The sequence below is a fragment of the Haliotis rufescens genome, unplaced genomic scaffold, assembly GCF_023055435.1.
Source record: "Haliotis rufescens isolate VD_foot unplaced genomic scaffold, xgHalRufe1.0.p SCAF_2, whole genome shotgun sequence".
NCBI classification, from domain to species: Eukaryota; Metazoa; Mollusca; class Gastropoda; order Lepetellida; family Haliotidae; genus Haliotis; species Haliotis rufescens.
This window is the reverse complement of record NW_025963890.1, coordinates 2850864-2869287: the sequence shown is the minus strand read 5'-3', so window position 1 is coordinate 2869287 and position 18424 is coordinate 2850864. Positions and strand designations below refer to the sequence as shown.

Here is an 18424-nt window from a genome sequence, read left to right as displayed (position 1 = left end):
GACGTACCAGAAAACTATTATCGCGCATTCGAATCCCAGCACGATACACATACATCACTTTGGGATTTCCTCCCACATCAAACTTACACGCTCTCCGTAGCCACATGCTGAGGTCATTTGTGTGCTTAGCACTATGCCCATTTAGACATTTCTTATAATCCTTTGTAGTCTATTGGTGTCTGTTTTAAATTTTCTGAGCTGTTTTCCAGCTTTAGTATAGCGTTTACGTAGGAGTTTGCACTCCCTACCAAACCAAGGCTTGTTTGCTTTCTCAGTGCTGCCATGTTGCTTTGGGACCATGTCACAGCACAAGCCGGCTTGCCCTCATTTCGCCTACACCTCATTTCGCCTACACCTCATTTCGCCTACAATAATTCAAATGCTTACTTGCCGGTCCCTGATCCAACAACCATCTGGAAGGGTTCCAGTGTGGACTGAAAAAGAGAATGCCCCGATCTCACCCTAACATCTATCAGTTCTTGAAGGAGATCAAGAAGATTGAAAAGGCAGACAGACGCTCCAGGAAACAAATTGATCTTGGAGGATCATGCAGACCCCGAGCTCGTGTTGACAGACAAGGGGACGAAAGAATTGAAGGCACAGCTTCTTAGTGGAAGAAAAACTGTAATGCAATTTCTTGATGCCGTTGGATATGTACTAAGGCTACAGTAATCACGAGTCATTATTATTATTACTTCAAATGTAAATATCAGCTATTAAACAATGTATGAAGCTTCAAGATTGTGTTGTCTGTTTAACTGCAATGCAATTTCTTGATGCCGTTGGATATGTACTAAAGCTACAGTAATCATGAGTCATTATTGTTATTACTGCATAATGTAAATATCAGCTATTAAACAATGTATGAAGCTTCAAGATTGACTTGTCCGTATAACCTTCTTTTGGGTCAGTTCATTATTTTAGAGGTAACACAGCACTTGACTTATGTGCAGTCAGCTGTAAATTTGTTTTGATAAGGGTGTAGGCCAAATGAGGGGATTGCCTAAAAGTCGGGCAAGGAAACGTCGGGCCGGGCCCTGACCAGCGGGTAATTCTAAAAATGGATTGCAGAATAATAAAATGAAACGTGCATATCTAGGCAGATCTCAAATGTCCAGAAACGGATAGTTTTGCTCATTTAATTGAGTTTGAATCAAAATGTATCTTCAGCAATGTAATAAACTGATAATTATAGCTACATACCGAGAGTTCATACCGAAAAGTCAGTGTCTTGACTGTGTCTTTACTTTGATGAGAAGGTTTCTCACCGACCTTAGCGTGCAGGGGTGTGATGTCCTGGGCAGGAATTCGAAATGACAGTGTTTTGACTACTCTTCTTTCATTCATTAACGTGTTTGGCATACCTAATTAACCTTTACTAATTCATGTTAAACCAACACAGGATGTTTTCTGCAAGTTGATATTCGCGAATGTCATAGGACTGACACGATACGTGTTAATAACTGTCAAAGCGCTTCTAAAATTACAACACATACTTTACATATATAGGTTAATTATGATATCATATCTACCTATATAACACTTTAGTGTCTCATATTGCAGTATGAGTGCTCAAAAGTGAAGCCCTTTTCCCTCTACATTCTCTCTATCAGAAGTGTTTTGCTTGTGTTGGGTCCGACTTAGCCCTGCCGGTCAAAATCAACTTAAACACACATATGTATCTTCAAATGTGTTTACATCTATAGATTAGTGTTATATCTACCTATATACCACTTTATAATGTCAAGGGTACATCGTATTTAAAGAAAACAAGGTGCTCAAAGTGAAGCAATTCTACAGTATTTTCTTAAGAAAATGTATGTCAGAAGTGTTCGGTCCGACTTTGCCCGGGCTCTCAAAATCATCTTAAACCTCACAGATGTATCATCAAATGGATTCACATCTATAAGATTAGTGTTATATCTACCTATATAACACTTTATAATGTCAAGGGTACATCGTATTTAAAGAAAACAAGGGGCTCAAAATGAAGCAATTCTACAGTATTTTCTTAAGAAAATGTATGTCAGAAGTATTCGGTCCGACTTGGCCTGGGCTCTGAACATCATCTTAAACCTCACAGATGTATCATCAAATGTGTTTACATCTATAGATTAGTGTTATATCTACCTATATACAACTTTATAATGTCACGGTACATCGTATTTAAAGAAAACAAGGTGCTCAAAGTGAAGCCCTTTTCCATTTACATTCTCAACATAGTCTCTATCAGAAGTGTTTTGCTTGTGTTGGGTCCGACTTGGCCCGGGCGGTCAAAATTAACTTTAAACACACAGACGTATCTTCAAATGTGTTTACATCTATAGATTAGTGTTATATCTACCTACATACCACTTTATAATGTCACGGTACATCGTATTTAAAGAAAACAAGGTGCTCAAAGTGAAGCATATCTACTGTATTTTCTTAAGAAAATGTATGTCAGAAGTGTTCGGCCCGACTTGGCCCGGGCTGTCAAAATCAACTTAAACCTCACAGATGTATCATCAAATGGATTCACATCTATAGATTAATATTATATCCACCTAAATACCACTTTATAGTGTCTCAGATCGCTGTAATTAAAGAAAACAAGGTGCTCAAAGTGAAGGCCTTTTCCCTTTACATTCTCAACATAGTCTCTATCAGAAGTGTTTTGCTTGTGTTGGGTCCGACTTGGCCCGGGCTCTCAAAATCAACTTTAAACACACAGACGTATCTTCAAATGTGTTTACATCTATAGATTAGTGTTATATCTACCTATATACCACTTTATAATGTCACGGTACATCGTATGTGAAAAAAACAAGGGGCTCAAAGTGAAGCCCTTTTCCCTCTACATTCTCAACATAGTCTCTATCAGAAGTGTTTGGCTTGTGTTGGGTCCGACTTGGCCCGGGCGGTCAAAATCAACTTTAAACACAGAGACGTATCTTCAAATGTGTTTACATCTATAGATTAGTGTTATATCTACCTATATACCACTTTATAATGTCACGGTACATCGTATTTAAAGAAAACAAGGTGCCCAAAGTGAAGCATTTCTACTGTATTTTCTTAAGAAAATCTATGTCAGAAGTGTTCGGTCCGACTTGGCCCGGGCTGTCTAAATCATCTTAAACCTCACAGATGTATCATCAAATGGATTCACATCTATAGATTAGTGTTATATCTACCTATATACCACATTATAATGTCACGGTACAGCGTATTTAAAGAAAACAAGGTGCTCAAAGTGAAGCATTTCTACTGTATTTTCTTAAGAAAATGTATGTCAGAAGTGATCGGTCCGACTTGGCCCGGGCGGTCAAAATCAACTTAAACCTCACAGATGTATCATCAAATGGATTCACATCTATAAGATTAGTGTTATCTCTACCTATATGAAACTTTATAATGTCACGGTACATCGTATTTAAAGAAAACAAGGGGCCTCAAAGTGAAGCATTTTTACTGTATTTTCTTAAGAAAATCTATGTCAGAAGTGTTCGGTCCGACTTGGTTTTCTGAATGCTTACACATCATCACGTCATACTGGATTTAATTTAGTTTCCTATTCTAATACTGCTAATCTTTGTCAGTGGCCAGTGAAAGTATCACAAGGGAAAACTCCAATATATACAAAATATACAATTTTGTATATATGGCATATCCAAAAATATACAATTTTGTATATATGGATATATTTTACCACTGCTTTACTCAGTTCCTTTTTACTGGATTCTCACAATATGTGGTTGATATTGAAAATATTACAAATAATACCGGACAGTACTATTGCATGTGACAAATATACTTTAAAACTATGTTCATTATGACAACTATATTTTGAGTGTTTTACATAATAAAGAAATAGAAGATTTGTAACTGTTAGATATATAATACGTCCGCCTACTGTTTACAAATAAGATGATCTATACATACAAGTAGTTCAGAGTAGTTTTAAACAGTGACGGTAAAATAAATTTATTCTGAATAGCGGCAAATATGAATATATACAATTTAATATATATGTTTCTGTTATGTCATGGTATGTTGATTCTGAATCTAAAATATTGCTTGATATTGTTTGCCAAACAGTTGTATGCACTGTCCATCGTGATACTTCTACTTAGGTATATAAAAAAGGATGTTTGTTTAGACATGCGTTCATTGTAAACAACAGCGCCGTGTTTCGCTTGCTGGTTAGCTTTTTACAGGTCAAAAGCAAAGTTAATCGCATTACTTTCGTGACGCATTTTAGGCCTGTCATACAGTTCCTGAAACAAATATATCCAATACAGCCGATGCAAGTCAATCATATTTGGCAAGACTAGATTACTGCAGTTATATATTTTATCAATATAATCAAACAATTGTTTTTAGTTTGGTAAAATATGTTCATTTCAGAAACTAGATGTTAGTCTAGCCAGCGGTCTAAACACGCATTAATTTGGTTACACGTTTCATGATTTACAGTATTCGTGAAGAATATGAATCAATTAGCCACAATTAGAGCCTTTGGTAGGAGTAGAGGGAATGATAAGCATAGACTTGCTAAGTATTTTATGATATTCATGATAGCTTAAAAGAAACTTTGATTTATGTTTGTAGTACACCCCAAAAAGAGGGATAACACAAGTGATATATTAAGATGACATACAACTTATACATACTTACGTGTATAAACTACTATTAAACAGTGAGGATAACAGGTGTTTGCATAGAGGTGAGCGTATCCTGCACCACCGGTTGAACAAACACACGCAAAGGGAAGTTAGTTGTTAAACCCGAAAAACACGGAAACGATTAGCACAAGTCAAAACAGAGAATTTCATCGGACATAACTCCATTTGCTACTTCTGCCAAAAATAGCTTTAACCCTTTTAAAGCTTTTGAGAAATTCAACAGTATGGGTTTGGTCTGACAAAGGAAGAAGCGCAAATGGGGCATGTTTCCGCCAAAGATTAGAGTATTCTTGCAAGTCTAAGGGTCCAACAGGAGTTATTTCTGCGAGATGCTATTTCAAAACCCAAAATTCAGAGGGATATGTATGAAAAGAAAAATTGAAATAATACAAATATAAATTCCTTCCAGGTGAAGGCTATCACTTGAAATCAAATTAACAAAGCAGATTTTAGTCAATGACACATCTCTTGGGGTAGAAGTTCATCTCTGTCACCATGCTATGGTATTTCTGGAAAGGAAAGTTAGCTCACAAAGTTGTAATATACGTGAAAGGCTTAATGTTGCTGATTAAGCGCAAAGATATAAATTCTAACTGACTGCTCAGTAACATTCATGTAATATTAGTAATATTCAAATAAGTGTACTTGTTCTAGGTGTGTGTGACGTGGATACATATATATAAGCGTATAGAAGAAACGTCAACAAACTTGTAACTATGTATAAAATAATAAATAAGCCATGTCCTTCATATATAACTGATCTTATACCACCAGCTGTGTCACAGCAGGTCAGTTATAATTTCAGAAACCGCCATGATTTTATAGTTCCATTTGCACGGACATCTACGTTTAATAGGTCTTATATTATAGATGCATTAGGCCAATGGAATAATCTATCATCAGGAATCAAGGATAGTCCGTCAATATCTTATTTTAAAGCTGTCGCATCTGAGCAGCCTACATCACCACCTATGCACTATAATTGCGGTGAGAGATCTACAAACATATTGCACACTAGATTGAGACACAATTGTAGCACACTAAATTCCAACCTGTTTCGTGTTAATTATCTGATACTATTTCCTGTAAATGCGGAGCTCCTTGTGAAAATTCATTCCATTTCTTCTTCCAATGTACCTTATATGATGATATTAGGGAGACATTACTGACAGCTATCGATAATCTTGGAGGACAAAAAAATCTAAATAGTATTCTTTTTTGTGATTCAAACTTAGATGTTTTCCTGATTACAAAAACGTTCTTGTCTGTACACAAATTTATAGAAACGACTAACAGATTCAGTAGCTAGCATTTTATTGTTTCCAAACTGTTAATCATTAATATTGTTAAATCTATATACAACACTAACATGTATAATATTAGCATATGTATGAGATGCACACTGTCTTCACTTTCCAGCACATTGTACATATCCTTCATATGAGCACTGTATATAAATTTATATTGCGCACTATGTTTCCACAATGTGATGCTTCAACTATAAATTGTTAATTTTCATTATGCAATATTATGTATAACTATATATACATATAGGGAGAAGGTGGTAATAAGTGCTGCCCTTGTGCCCAATCCCTTTGTCTTTTTGGACAATACAATATGTTTAGTAATAATAATAAGCAGCCATAGTATTATGATCAGGGTCCATTGGTATCCCTTCAGCAAGTGCGAATCAGGTCCTAACACATCTGTTTTGTCATGTATCACGCGCTATACAGTCGAACCTCGCTTATCCGGACAATTCCTTTTTCTAAAATGTTGTCCGGATAAACGAGTTTCTGGATATCTGAATACCTTGTTATCTGACCAGAAGTCATTCCCCTACCTCAATTCTACCGAGGCATATGTGAAATGAATGGCAAATATATGATTCATGATGGATCGACCAATTACTAATAAAATACATTGTGCTGTACAGACCTACGCAGCATGCTGTGACAGTGCACTGCATTATTGAAACGGCTGAAGAAATGCATATGTAGCCTAGTTTAGACTATGCACTTGTTTTGTGTACAGATACGACGGCGAGGTTGGGGCAACCTGACACACATGAGCATTAATAGCCATGTTTACCTGTACTAGTTGAGAGCCAAGGTTGAAGTCATTCATGTGTGAAAAAGGTTGTCGAGGCATCTGTAAACGGCTAAAGAAATGCAAATGTAGCCTAGTTTAGAGTATGCACTTGCTTTGTGTATAGATGTGACCGCAAGGTAGGGCAACCTGACACACATGAGCATTAATAGCCATGTTTACCTGTACTTGTAGTTGACTGCCAAAAATGCTGTCGAGGCATCTGTACATCTTCTTTGTCGAATTGCATTATAAAAGTACATCAAGATGAGACATCATATACATTCATATAAATTTTATTGAGCACGAAACCTTGGAGTGTAGCCAGGACATTTCCTCGAAACTATGGGCGGCCATGTAGCTTCAATATCTTGTAAATTACATCACTGAACATAGGTCAAGGTGTATTCAGTAAACAAAGATCTGAAGGGCTGTATTTCCTTTATCGAACATACTATGCGTTCATCACAGTTTGTGACGGATTACGGATACGAACGAACTAGCACTTGTTTGGCAGGTAGGTTTTGTTAAGATTTGTTATCTTATTCTCTCTCTGCCCTCTACTTCCTTAATCACAATTTAAATCCTAAACAGACTTTCGGGCCTAACACTGTGGCAATTTTAGACCCTCTGTTTCTGTATTTACTTGAGCTCATTTCCCCCAATGTTTACATCATCTCATAAGACTAAGTCATCAATGATGTCAAAGCTGTCTGACATGTATCTTATGAACAGTTTATGAAGCTAAACAATGTCCAAGTGACTTAAGCACAAAAATACGCGAACACTTCTGACATAGAATTTCTTAGGAAAATACAGTAAAAATGCTTCACTTTGAGCACCTTGTTTTCTTTAAATACGATGTACCGTAACATTATAAAGTGTTATATAGGTAGATATAACACTAATCTATAGATGTAAACACATTTGAAGATACATCTGTGTGTTTAAAGTTGATTTTGACCGCCCGGGCCAAGTCGGACCCAACACAAGCCAAACACTTCTGATAGAGACTATGTTGAGAACGTAGAGCGAAAAGGGCTCACTTTGAGCCCCTTGTTTTCTTTAAGGAAAGCGATCTGAGACACTATAAAGTGGTATTTAGGTAGATATAATACTAATCTAAAGATGTGAATCCATTTGATGATACATTTGTGAAGTTTAAGTTATTTTGACAGCCCGGGCCAAGTCGGACCGAACGCTTCTGACAGAGATTTTCTTAAGATAATACAGTAAAAATGCTTCACTTTGAGCAACATGTTGTCTTTAAATACGATGTACTGTGACATAATAAAGTGGTATTTAGGTAGATATAATACTAATCTAAACATATGAATGCATTTGATGATACATCTGTGAGGTTTAAGTTGATTTTGAGAGCTCGGGCCAAGTCGGACCGAACACTTCTGACATAGATTTTCTTAAGAAAATACAGTAAAAATGCTTGACTTTGAGTCCCTTGTTTTCTTTAAATACGATGTACCGTGACATTATAAAGTGTTATATAGGTAGATATAACACTAATCTATAGATGTAAACACATTTGAAGATACATCTGTGTGTTTAAATGTGATTTTGACCGCCCGGGCCAAGTCGGACCCAACACAAGCCAAACACTTCTGATAGAGACTATGTTGAGAACGTAGAGCGAAAAGGGCTCACTTTGAGCACCTTGTTTTCTTTCAATACGATGTACCGTTACATAATAAAGCGGTATTTAGGTAGATATAATACTAATCTAAAGATGTGAATCCATTTGATGATACATCTGTGAGATTTAAGTTGATCTTGACCGCCCGGGCCAAGTCGGACCGAACACTTCTGACAGAGATTTTCTTAAGAAAATACAGTAGAAATGCTTCACTTTGAGCACCTTGTCTTCTTTAAATACGATGTACCGTGACATTATAAAGTGGTGTGTAGGTAGATATAACACTAATCTAAAGATGTAAACACATTTGAAGATACATCCGTGTGTTTAAATGTGATTTTGACCGCCCAGGCCAAGTCCGAACCAACACAAGCCAAACACTTCTGATAGAGACTATGTTGAGAATGTAAAGGGAAAAGGGCTTCACTTTGAGCCCCTTGTTTTCTTTAAGTACAGCGATCTAAGACGCTATAAAGTGGTATTTAGGTAGATATAATACTTATCTAAAGATGTGAATCCATTTGAAGATACGCCTGTGTGTTTAAAGTTGATTTTGACCGCCCGGGCCAAGTCGGACCCAACACAAGCAAAACACTTCTGATAGAGTCTATGTTGAGAATGTAAAGGGAAAAGGGCTTCACTTTGAGCCCCTTGTTTTCTTTAAATACGATGTACCGTGACATTATAAAGTGGTATATAGGTACATATAACACTAATCTATAGATGTAAACACATTTGAAGATACGTCTGTGTGTTTAAAGTTGATTTTGACCGCCCGGGCCAAGTCGGACCCAACACAAGCCAAACACTTCTGATAGAGACTATGTTGAGAACGTAGAGCGAAAAGGGCTCACTTTGAGCCCCTTGTTTTCTTTAAGGAAAGCGATCTGAGACACTATAAAGTGGTATTTAGGTAGATATAATACTAATCTAAAGATGTGAATCCATTTGATGATACATTTGTGAAGTTTAAGTTATTTTGACAGCCCGGGCCAAGTCGGACCGAACGCTTCTGACAGAGATTTTCTTAAGATAATACAGTAAAAATGCTTCACTTTGAGCAACATGTTGTCTTTAAATACAATGTACTGTGACATAATAAAGTGGTATTTAGGTAGATATAATACTAATCTAAACATATGAATGCATTTGATGATACATCTGTGAGGTTTAAGTTGATTTTGGGAGCCCGGGCCAAGTCGGACCGAACACTTCTGACATAGATTTTCTTAAGAAAATACAGTAAAAATGCTTGACTTTGAGTCCCTTGTTTTCTTTAAATACGATGTACCGTGACATTATAAAGTGTTATATAGGTAGATATAACACTAATCTATAGATGTAAACACATTTGAAGATACATCTGTGTGTTTAAATGTGATTTTGACCGCCCGGGCCAAGTCGGACCCAACACAAGCCAAACACTTCTGATAGAGACTATGTTGAGAACGTAGAGCGAAAAGGGCTCACTTTGAGCACCTTGTTTTCTTTCAATACGATGTACCGTTACATAATAAAGCGGTATTTAGGTAGATATAATACTAATCTAAAGATGTGAATCCATTTGATGATACATCTGTGAGATTTAAGTTGATCTTGACCGCCCGGGCCAAGTCGGACCGAACACTTCTGACAGAGATTTTCTTAAGAAAATACAGTAGAAATGCTTCACTTTGAGCACCTTGTCTTCTTTAAATACGATGTACCGTGACATTATAAAGTGGTGTGTAGGTAGATATAACACTAATCTAAAGATGTAAACACATTTGAAGATACATCCGTGTGTTTAAATGTGATTTTGACCGCCCAGGCCAAGTCCGAACCAACACAAGCCAAACACTTCTGATAGAGACTATGTTGAGAATGTAAAGGGAAAAGGGCTTCACTTTGAGCCCCTTGTTTTCTTTAAGTACAGCGATCTAAGACGCTATAAAGTGGTATTTAGGTAGATATAATACTTATCTAAAGATGTGAATCCATTTGAAGATACGCCTGTGTGTTTAAAGTTGATTTTGACCGCCCGGGCCAAGTCGGACCCAACACAAGCAAAACACTTCTGATAGAGACTATGTTGAGAATGTAAAGGGAAAAGGGCTTCACTTTGAGCCCCTTGTTTTCTTTAAATACAATGTACCGTGACATTATAAAGTGGTATATAGGTACATATAACACTAATCTATAGATGTAAACACATTTGAAGATACGTCTGTGTGTTTAAAGTTGATTTTGACCGCCCGGGCCAAGTCGGACCCAACACAAGCAAAACACTTCTGATAGAGACTATGTTGAGAATGTAAAGGGAAAAGGGCTTCACTTTGAGCCCCTTGTTTTCTTTAAGTACAGCATTCTGAGACACTATAAAGTGGTATTTAGGTAGATATAACACTACTCTGTAGATGTAAACACATTTGAAGATACATCTGTGTGTTTAAATGTGATTTTGACCGCCCGGGCCAAGTCGGACCCAACACAAGCCAAACACTTCTGATAGAGACTATGTTGAGAACGTAGAGCGAAAAGGGCTCACTTTGAGCCCCTTGTTTTCTTTAAGGAAAGCGATCTGAGACACTATAAAGTGGTATTTAGGTAGATATAATACTAATCTAAAGATGTGAATCCATTTGATGATACATTTGTGAAGTTTAAGTTATTTTGACAGCCCGGGCCAAGTCGGACCGAACGCTTCTGACAGAGATTTTCTTAAGATAATACAGTAAAAATGCTTCACTTTGAGCAACATGTTGTCTTTAAATACGATGTACTGTGACATAATAAAGTGGTATTTAGGTAGATATAATACTAATCTAAACATATGAATGCATTTGATGATACATCTGTGAGGTTTAAGTTGATTTTGAGAGCCCGGGCCAAGTCGGACCGAACACTTCTGACATAGATTTTCTTAAGAAAAAACAGTAAAAATGCTTGACTTTGAGTCCCTTGTTTTCTTTAAATACGATGTACCGTGACATTATAAAGTGTTATATAGGTAGATATAACACTAATCTATAGATGTAAACACATTTGAAGATACATCTGTGTGTTTAAATGTGATTTTGACCGCCCGGGCCAAGTCGGACCCAACACAAGCCAAACACTTCTGATAGAGACTATGTTGAGAACGTAGAGCGAAAAGGGCTCACTTTGAGCACCTTGTTTTCTTTCAATACGATGTACCGTTACATAATAAAGCGGTATTTAGGTAGATATAATACTAATCTAAAGATGTGAATCCATTTGAAGATACGCCTGTGTGTTTAAAGTTGATTTTGACCGCCCGGGCCAAGTCGGACCCAACACAAGCAAAACACTTCTGATAGAGACTATGTTGAGAATGTAAAGGGAAAAGGGCTTCACTTTGAGCCCCTTGTTTTCTTTAAATACGATGTACCGTGACATTATAAAGTGGTATATAGGTACATATAACACTAATCTATAGATGTAAACACATTTGAAGATACGTCTGTGTGTTTAAAGTTGATTTTGACCGCCCGGGCCAAGTCGGACCCAACACAAGCAAAACACTTCTGATAGAGACTATGTTGAGAATGTAAAGGGAAAAGGGCTTCACTTTGAGCCCCTTGTTTTCTTTAAGTACAGCATTCTGAGACACTATAAAGTGGTATTTAGGTAGATATAACACTAATCTATAGGTGTAAACACATTTAAAGTTAGATCTGTGAGGTTTAAGTTGATTTTGAGAGCCCGGGCCAAGTCGGACCGAACACTTCTGACAGAGATTTTCTTAAGAAAATACACTAAAAATGCTTCACTTTGAGCACCTTGTTTTCTTTAAGTACAGCGATATGAGACACTATTAAGTGGTATTTAGGTAGATATTATACTAGTTTATAGATGTGAATCCATTTGATGATACATATGTGAGTTTAAAGTTGATTTTGACCGCCCGGGCCAAGTCGGACCGAACACCTGTGTGACTGTTGAGAGTATAGGGAGAAGAGTCTGCTTTAAATACGACGATCAGTGACATTATAAAGTGGTATTTACTTATATATAGAACGTTCCTATAAATATAAACACTATGCTCACAGATGGAACCTTGTATCACGATAGCTAGAAGTATTTGATACGTTTCAAATCTTATTTCGTTTAACGATTGCTCTTTTACATGTTACCAAGATCAGCGACGCTTACACACTGCTCCACTTTCTGGTTTTCTAGCGATTTACTCCGAATTACTTATTTATGGTGCACTTTTTTGTTTGGTGATTGTTCATTACGTCATGTGTGTATGTTGCATCAATTATATGTAGGTATGATCGCCGATAATGAAGTAATTAGCCAGTAACACTTTGGCCCGTCTTGGCCCGTCTTGGCCCGGCCCGACTTTTAGGCAATGCCCGAAATGAGGTGTAGGCGAAATGAGGACAGACCCACAAGCCATAGTTTCCCGAGCCGCATTCACAAGCAGGTGAGCGAGTCCGCCGGCTGATCCATTTATTACTGGAGAGGGTAATCATAGCTCAGTCAGTTGATGTGGTCATGGCGTTAGTTGGATCCTAATCAATATTTTTGCGAAATGCGGTCGCTTTATCTAAATCATAATGCATAGACCTGTTTTCAAATTGTGCAATACTAATATCATCATTTGCCGGTATGTTACTGTGTTTGTTCAGTTCAACACGTACAGTTGTCAAATAGAGAAGAGAACATGTGTACATGAGACATATTGCTGCTCTAAGGCACACACATTTAGGTAATAGCAGAGACCATATAATAGAGGGACGGCCCTCCCCAACAGTTTATCACTTACCATCAGCGCTACGGTCTGGCATGTAACTGATACACCCCGACACCCTGCTGTTAACCTCCCTGTACCGCTACAGATGCGCAAATGATGCGTAGACATTCACAACTGACCATTCTGGTAGCCACGTAGACAATATTACATAATATCCGGGGCTAGAGTTAATTCCCTTAGCCGAGATTTATCCGACTACGACCAGCGATAATCCAATAAAAGGACATCTCTTAGCGGATCACAAAGATTTATCTGAATAGAATGACAGTGATGTTACCGCTACCAAGCTGTCGATAATACCTCCCAAAAAGTTTCACTCAAAGAAAAAGACAGGAAATGAATATATGACGGCTATCTACGAGCGTAGGTTTTCGGGGGCGTGTGAAGAAAAAGCCGATCCGATATCAAAAGTATTTTATAACTGATTCTATTTGTTTTAAAAATCAGTTAATATATCTCATTTTATGCTGCAAGTGTATAACTATTATAAATAAACAAATATACCAAATCATTACGAACGCCACAGAAAACTACGATCCGGTAATTTACACAGGAACTCAGGAAGGGTGAATATAACTCATCCAGATGCAAGGAAGACACTTGTAACAGATCACCTTATTTTTGATGTTCACAAAATATATCTCCACATTATCTTCATATCTTATTAAAAAATAAATCCAGGCTAGATTTAGTTGCAAAAATGCATGGTCACCGGCTGGTGTAAATGCTTTACTATTTGCCAGAAAAAAATAACGCCATATTAATGTCTTTATTTCATGTAAATTCGCTACTATTTTATAATGCTAATAGTTCCAATGAATGAAAAATGCACATCAATCTACGAGCGTTGTTAAATGAATTTTCGATGTGTTCGACGATACGTTTCGCAAGTAATCAAATGTTATTGGTTAATGCCTGTTTGGGGCTAGCAGTGAAAATGGGGTTTGCCGGGTTTGGGTGTTTTTTCGAAAGGGAGGCTACTGTTAAATTCCAAAGCAAAAAGGACGATTGTAATTTTACAATCGTTATTTAATATTACCCGATCAGTTTGATATTTCAGCATACAAATAATTAGGTATTTCAGGTATAACAGTATACATGGTACCAGATAAATACTAGTATACGTAACCTGTAGTTACGTTTGTAGTTTTCTAAATTGTGTCATCATGGTTTTCTATTCATACCTGATCAATCAAAAACAAACTTTAAAATCTAACCTGGAACAAGGCATGCAACTATTACTATTGAAACAAAAGAAAAGATCACAAACTCTGACATATGTAGATGTATTTATCATAGAAAAGGACAATAGACCATCTACTTATTTTACTGAATGACACCTTCGACCGTGTTGTCTCGAACTTCTCTCGTGACAACTGCCTATATAATCCTTTTTGTTTCTTGGCATTTACAAAGCAAATTATAATTTCATACTACAAATATTATATATAACAGATTTCTATTTTTATTTGATGTTTTGATTGTGTTGTAAATACACAAAGTAAGTAGTACCATCATCATATTTACATTATTATGATTAACTGTAAACAAAGATAAAACGAAGATCGTTGTTTTTAAAAATGGTGGGAAACTTGCTCAAAAGGAATAATGGTTTCACAAAGGGGAACGCCTAGAAACTACCTCTTTCTACAAGTATTTAGGTGTATACTTTACAAATCATCTTAGTTGGTCTATGCATGCAAAGCAAGCATCGATGCAAGCTCAAAAGGTATTAATTGGTGTGTTAAAACAAATCATTACTCTTGGAAATATTACTTACAAGTCGATATTTGATTTAAAGATAAGTCCGATATTTCTATATGGAGCAGAGATATGGGGACTCAGTAAGCTTGAACAAATAGAAAAAGTACATTTATATGCCTGCAAGAAATTCATTGGTGTTAAAGTTAATGTTAAAGTGTTATGGTATATGGTGATTGTGGAAGATTTCCAATCTATATATATTCATATCTAAAGGTTATCAAATATTGGTTAAGATTATTGAATATGCCATCTTATAGGTTCCCGAAAAAATGTTATAATTTGATGGTACTCTTTGATAAAAATGGAAAACGAAATTGGGTAACAGACGTAGATACCCATATCAGTGTTACAAAATGTTAAAGGTACTTGATGTGATGGAAAAAATAATTGGGTTTCAGATGTGAGAAATCTATTAATTGTTAGTGGCTTTTCAAGTGTATGGATTTCTCAAGATGTGGGAGATCCACAGTTTACTTGATATTCATTTAAGCAAAGACTGAAGGATATATTTTGTCAACAGTGGCACCAAAGTATTTCTGAATCCCTTTATCTCAGCAATTACATCAAAGTAAAATCATTGTTACAAACTGAAAGATATTTAACTTGTTAAAATGATAAAAGTTTAATCAGAACTTATTGTAAATATATGTCGCAGATCCAAATACGGTGATATTATGAACTCTATTTGTACAAACTGTTCATCCGGGGAAGTAGAGGATGAATATCATGTCTTACTTACATGTGAAACGTATTCCCATTTAAGGTATAAATTTCTCCCCATGTTGCAAGGTACTTTTAAAGACCGTCAGTTAATGATAAAGCTGCTAAACTCTGAAAATCCTGATATGATCCACGCTGTTTCATGTATTCTTAAAACATGTCTTTAAAATGAGGAATGTGTAACTTGATTTAAAATCTGATCATGTACATCACGTGACAATGTTAATATCCAATCTGCATTGTACTGAATAAACTGTCTGTCTGTCTGTCTGTCTGTCTGTCTGACTTAAAGGGACAGATTCTACATGTACATGTATATGAAGGTCATGTCGGGTGTGGGTGACACACACTGTTTTCACTCTCAGCATGGGTGGAAAGTTGACAGGAAAGTCATTAAATCTCAAGTATGGGACTTTACTCACAGTCTCTGGAGCCTCTATACAATTCTTGTCAAGAGAAGTTTAAAGTAGCTACTCCACTGGTGTACAGAATATCGGAAAATGCTGAGTTATTGCTCCGTGTGTCACGAGCATGGCTACGCCTCTCCACCCGCGTTATCTGAGTGAAGCCTCGTTCGCCTGCTGGGGGGTGACCTGTTTGTAGAGCGTTGTTGATGTATAATTGCCGCTTTCTTCCTTCCGTTTCGTGCCTCTATAAGACGTGGCATAAGGACTTCTTTTCTATATTGTCTAATTTCTTCAGGAAACTACAGCACTCTGGAATGACTTACCGTTCAGCTCCTAGACTAAGTCCCTCTCTCTTATGTAAATAAACTTAGACAATGATTCATCTAGGTTTCCTATTTCCTTTTGTCCTGTAAATCGTCGAGCACCTAGTATGTGGACTCTTTCAAAGCTTATTGTCTCACTACAGGCAAGTTTGAGTTCAGTTTTTATAAAATCTCTGAGTATGCCTTCCGTCTGTTCCCATGTTTCAACACGATCATTGCTCATACCACGTCTTCACTTGATCAGGGACATTAGAAAAGATTAGACTGTCTCTCATTGTTCTCTCAAATGTTCCCTCAAAGACACATTCTCTTTTTGTAAGGCATCAAGCTGGGGGCCTAATCCTGAAATGTTTTGATATCAGCTTGAGTTTGATTTTTATCAATAGCCCATTCATCAAATGACTCACAAATGAATTTGACACTGTTCTCGACATTATTTACTCGTTCCTTCAATTTGTCCACTGAATGAACTTTCAATTCCAAACTAGTGATTATGGATTTCACCTCAATGATAACCTTTTCAATACAGTTTTGCGTTAAGAGTTTCTTATGTATTGCCTCTGGTGTATTCAAGACAGCTGTGGTCGCGTATTGATTTAGATTCTGAGTTTATAACATGTGGTTACTGGGGTACGTTAGTCCTGCAGCATGACCGTGGAATATATTTATTTTATGAAAAAAATGAATCTAGAAACGCATACAAAAGCAAGTCTAGCCAGCTCAAGCTAGCTCTATTCTGAAATCAGCATAGGGATTTTTTTTATTTTTAGAGTCAAGAAGGATATTGTGTAATATAAGATTTCAGAGACTGACTGTTAGTCTAGGGGTACGTTACCTGTGGCAATTGTCTTTGTTGTGTTTGTGGGTGTCCGGAGCAGAGATGTCACCTAAGTTCGAGGGGATGTACCCTTTACGCCAAGAGGAATCTGTTTCGGCATTGACAATTTATATTCTCTTTTTCCTTTTCCTATGACGTTTCTTTTGGATTAAGTTTGTTGATCGGGCATGACTAACCTTTTGACGTAGCGTGTCTTTTGGGTGACGTAGACGTCCTTTTGGGTGTTACTACTTAATTGGGGGAACTAGCGGTAGTAGAACGGTCACGACTGGCCATCACCTTGAAGAACAGAGAAGGCTGCTGAGTTGATGGCGTTTATTCGGTGGAAGTCGAGTGAAGTACATTTAATTATAATGACAAGATAATATGATACGTGTACAACACGTGTTCAGAGATAGAGTCACATTCATATACCTCGTATAACAGACAACATAATATAATGTTGGTCGACTCAGTTTTCATTGCTACTAAGTTGCAGGCAATCATTGTTATGAGTACGTGTCACTGAATGTAGGAACGTACAAGTTATTGACATTGGTACACATACTCATATTGGGATGTTGCCGTGCAACTAGTATGCTAATATACAAAAATATACGTTCGCGAGAGGAACTATTGTCTGGATATTAAGTCAATGATAATTTTCCCAACGCTACGATATAGTCGAAATAGATCTAACCTACACCTAACGTATTAAGATCTTTGTTCTGAAGACATGTCTGTTCATTAAAATGTGCTCCAAAACGCACCAGGAGCCTATATTGATTGATTTTTAGAAAGTTTTATAAGTGTTCGGGCAACTAGGCCCATGTACACCTTGCCCATAATAAAGGTTTGCTAAGTACCTAGATAGTTCATAGAGTAGTGAAACTGCCACACGCTTTAGGTTAGGAGTTAAGAATGTCTCCTGAAGACAAAACATCTGGGTCAAAACTTAATACAAACTTTAAATCCTGGACCGTTAGCACTGAGTGATCTAGCATCAAGAGATCCATAAGAAGGATGGATTAAGACTTCCATTGTTGACCCTTAACCATGCTCGTCAGATCATCAGGGGACAATCTTAACCCCAAGAGGGACTGGGCAGCTGACGCTATCGTCTGAAGACCATCAGACTTGAATGTACGAGTAGTGCCAAGATTAGCAACTATACAAATAACAAAGTTGAGAAAGTCAACAGGAGAGACATTGTTAAATAGAGGTT

At 36.9% G+C, this 18424-nt stretch overlaps 2 protein-coding genes across 21 annotated transcripts in view; one reads left to right on the top strand and one right to left on the bottom strand.

Moving 5' to 3' along the window:
* Positions 1 to 18424, bottom strand: part of LOC124116740 — a 178995-nt gene that overhangs the window by 136263 nt on the left and 24308 nt on the right. For 5 of the 20 annotated variants that reach the window (XM_048399488.1, XM_048399481.1, XM_048399484.1 and 2 more), the window contains 3 exons: positions 17397 to 17499; positions 17218 to 17308; positions 16075 to 16724 (listed from right to left, as the gene is read on the bottom strand). The exons of 7 other annotated variants lie outside the window; for them this stretch is intronic. The gene's annotated coding sequence lies outside the window, so the exon portion shown is untranslated. 8 more of the 20 variants (XM_048399499.1, XM_048399492.1, XM_048399482.1 and 5 more) reach the window with 3 other exon arrangements.
* LOC124116743 overlaps positions 6920 to 18424 on the top strand; it is a 50381-nt gene continuing 38876 nt past the window's right edge. The window contains exon 1 of the transcript XR_007222137.1: positions 6920 to 7272. The gene's annotated coding sequence lies outside the window, so the exon portion shown is untranslated. The remainder of the gene's footprint in view (positions 7273 to 18424) is intronic.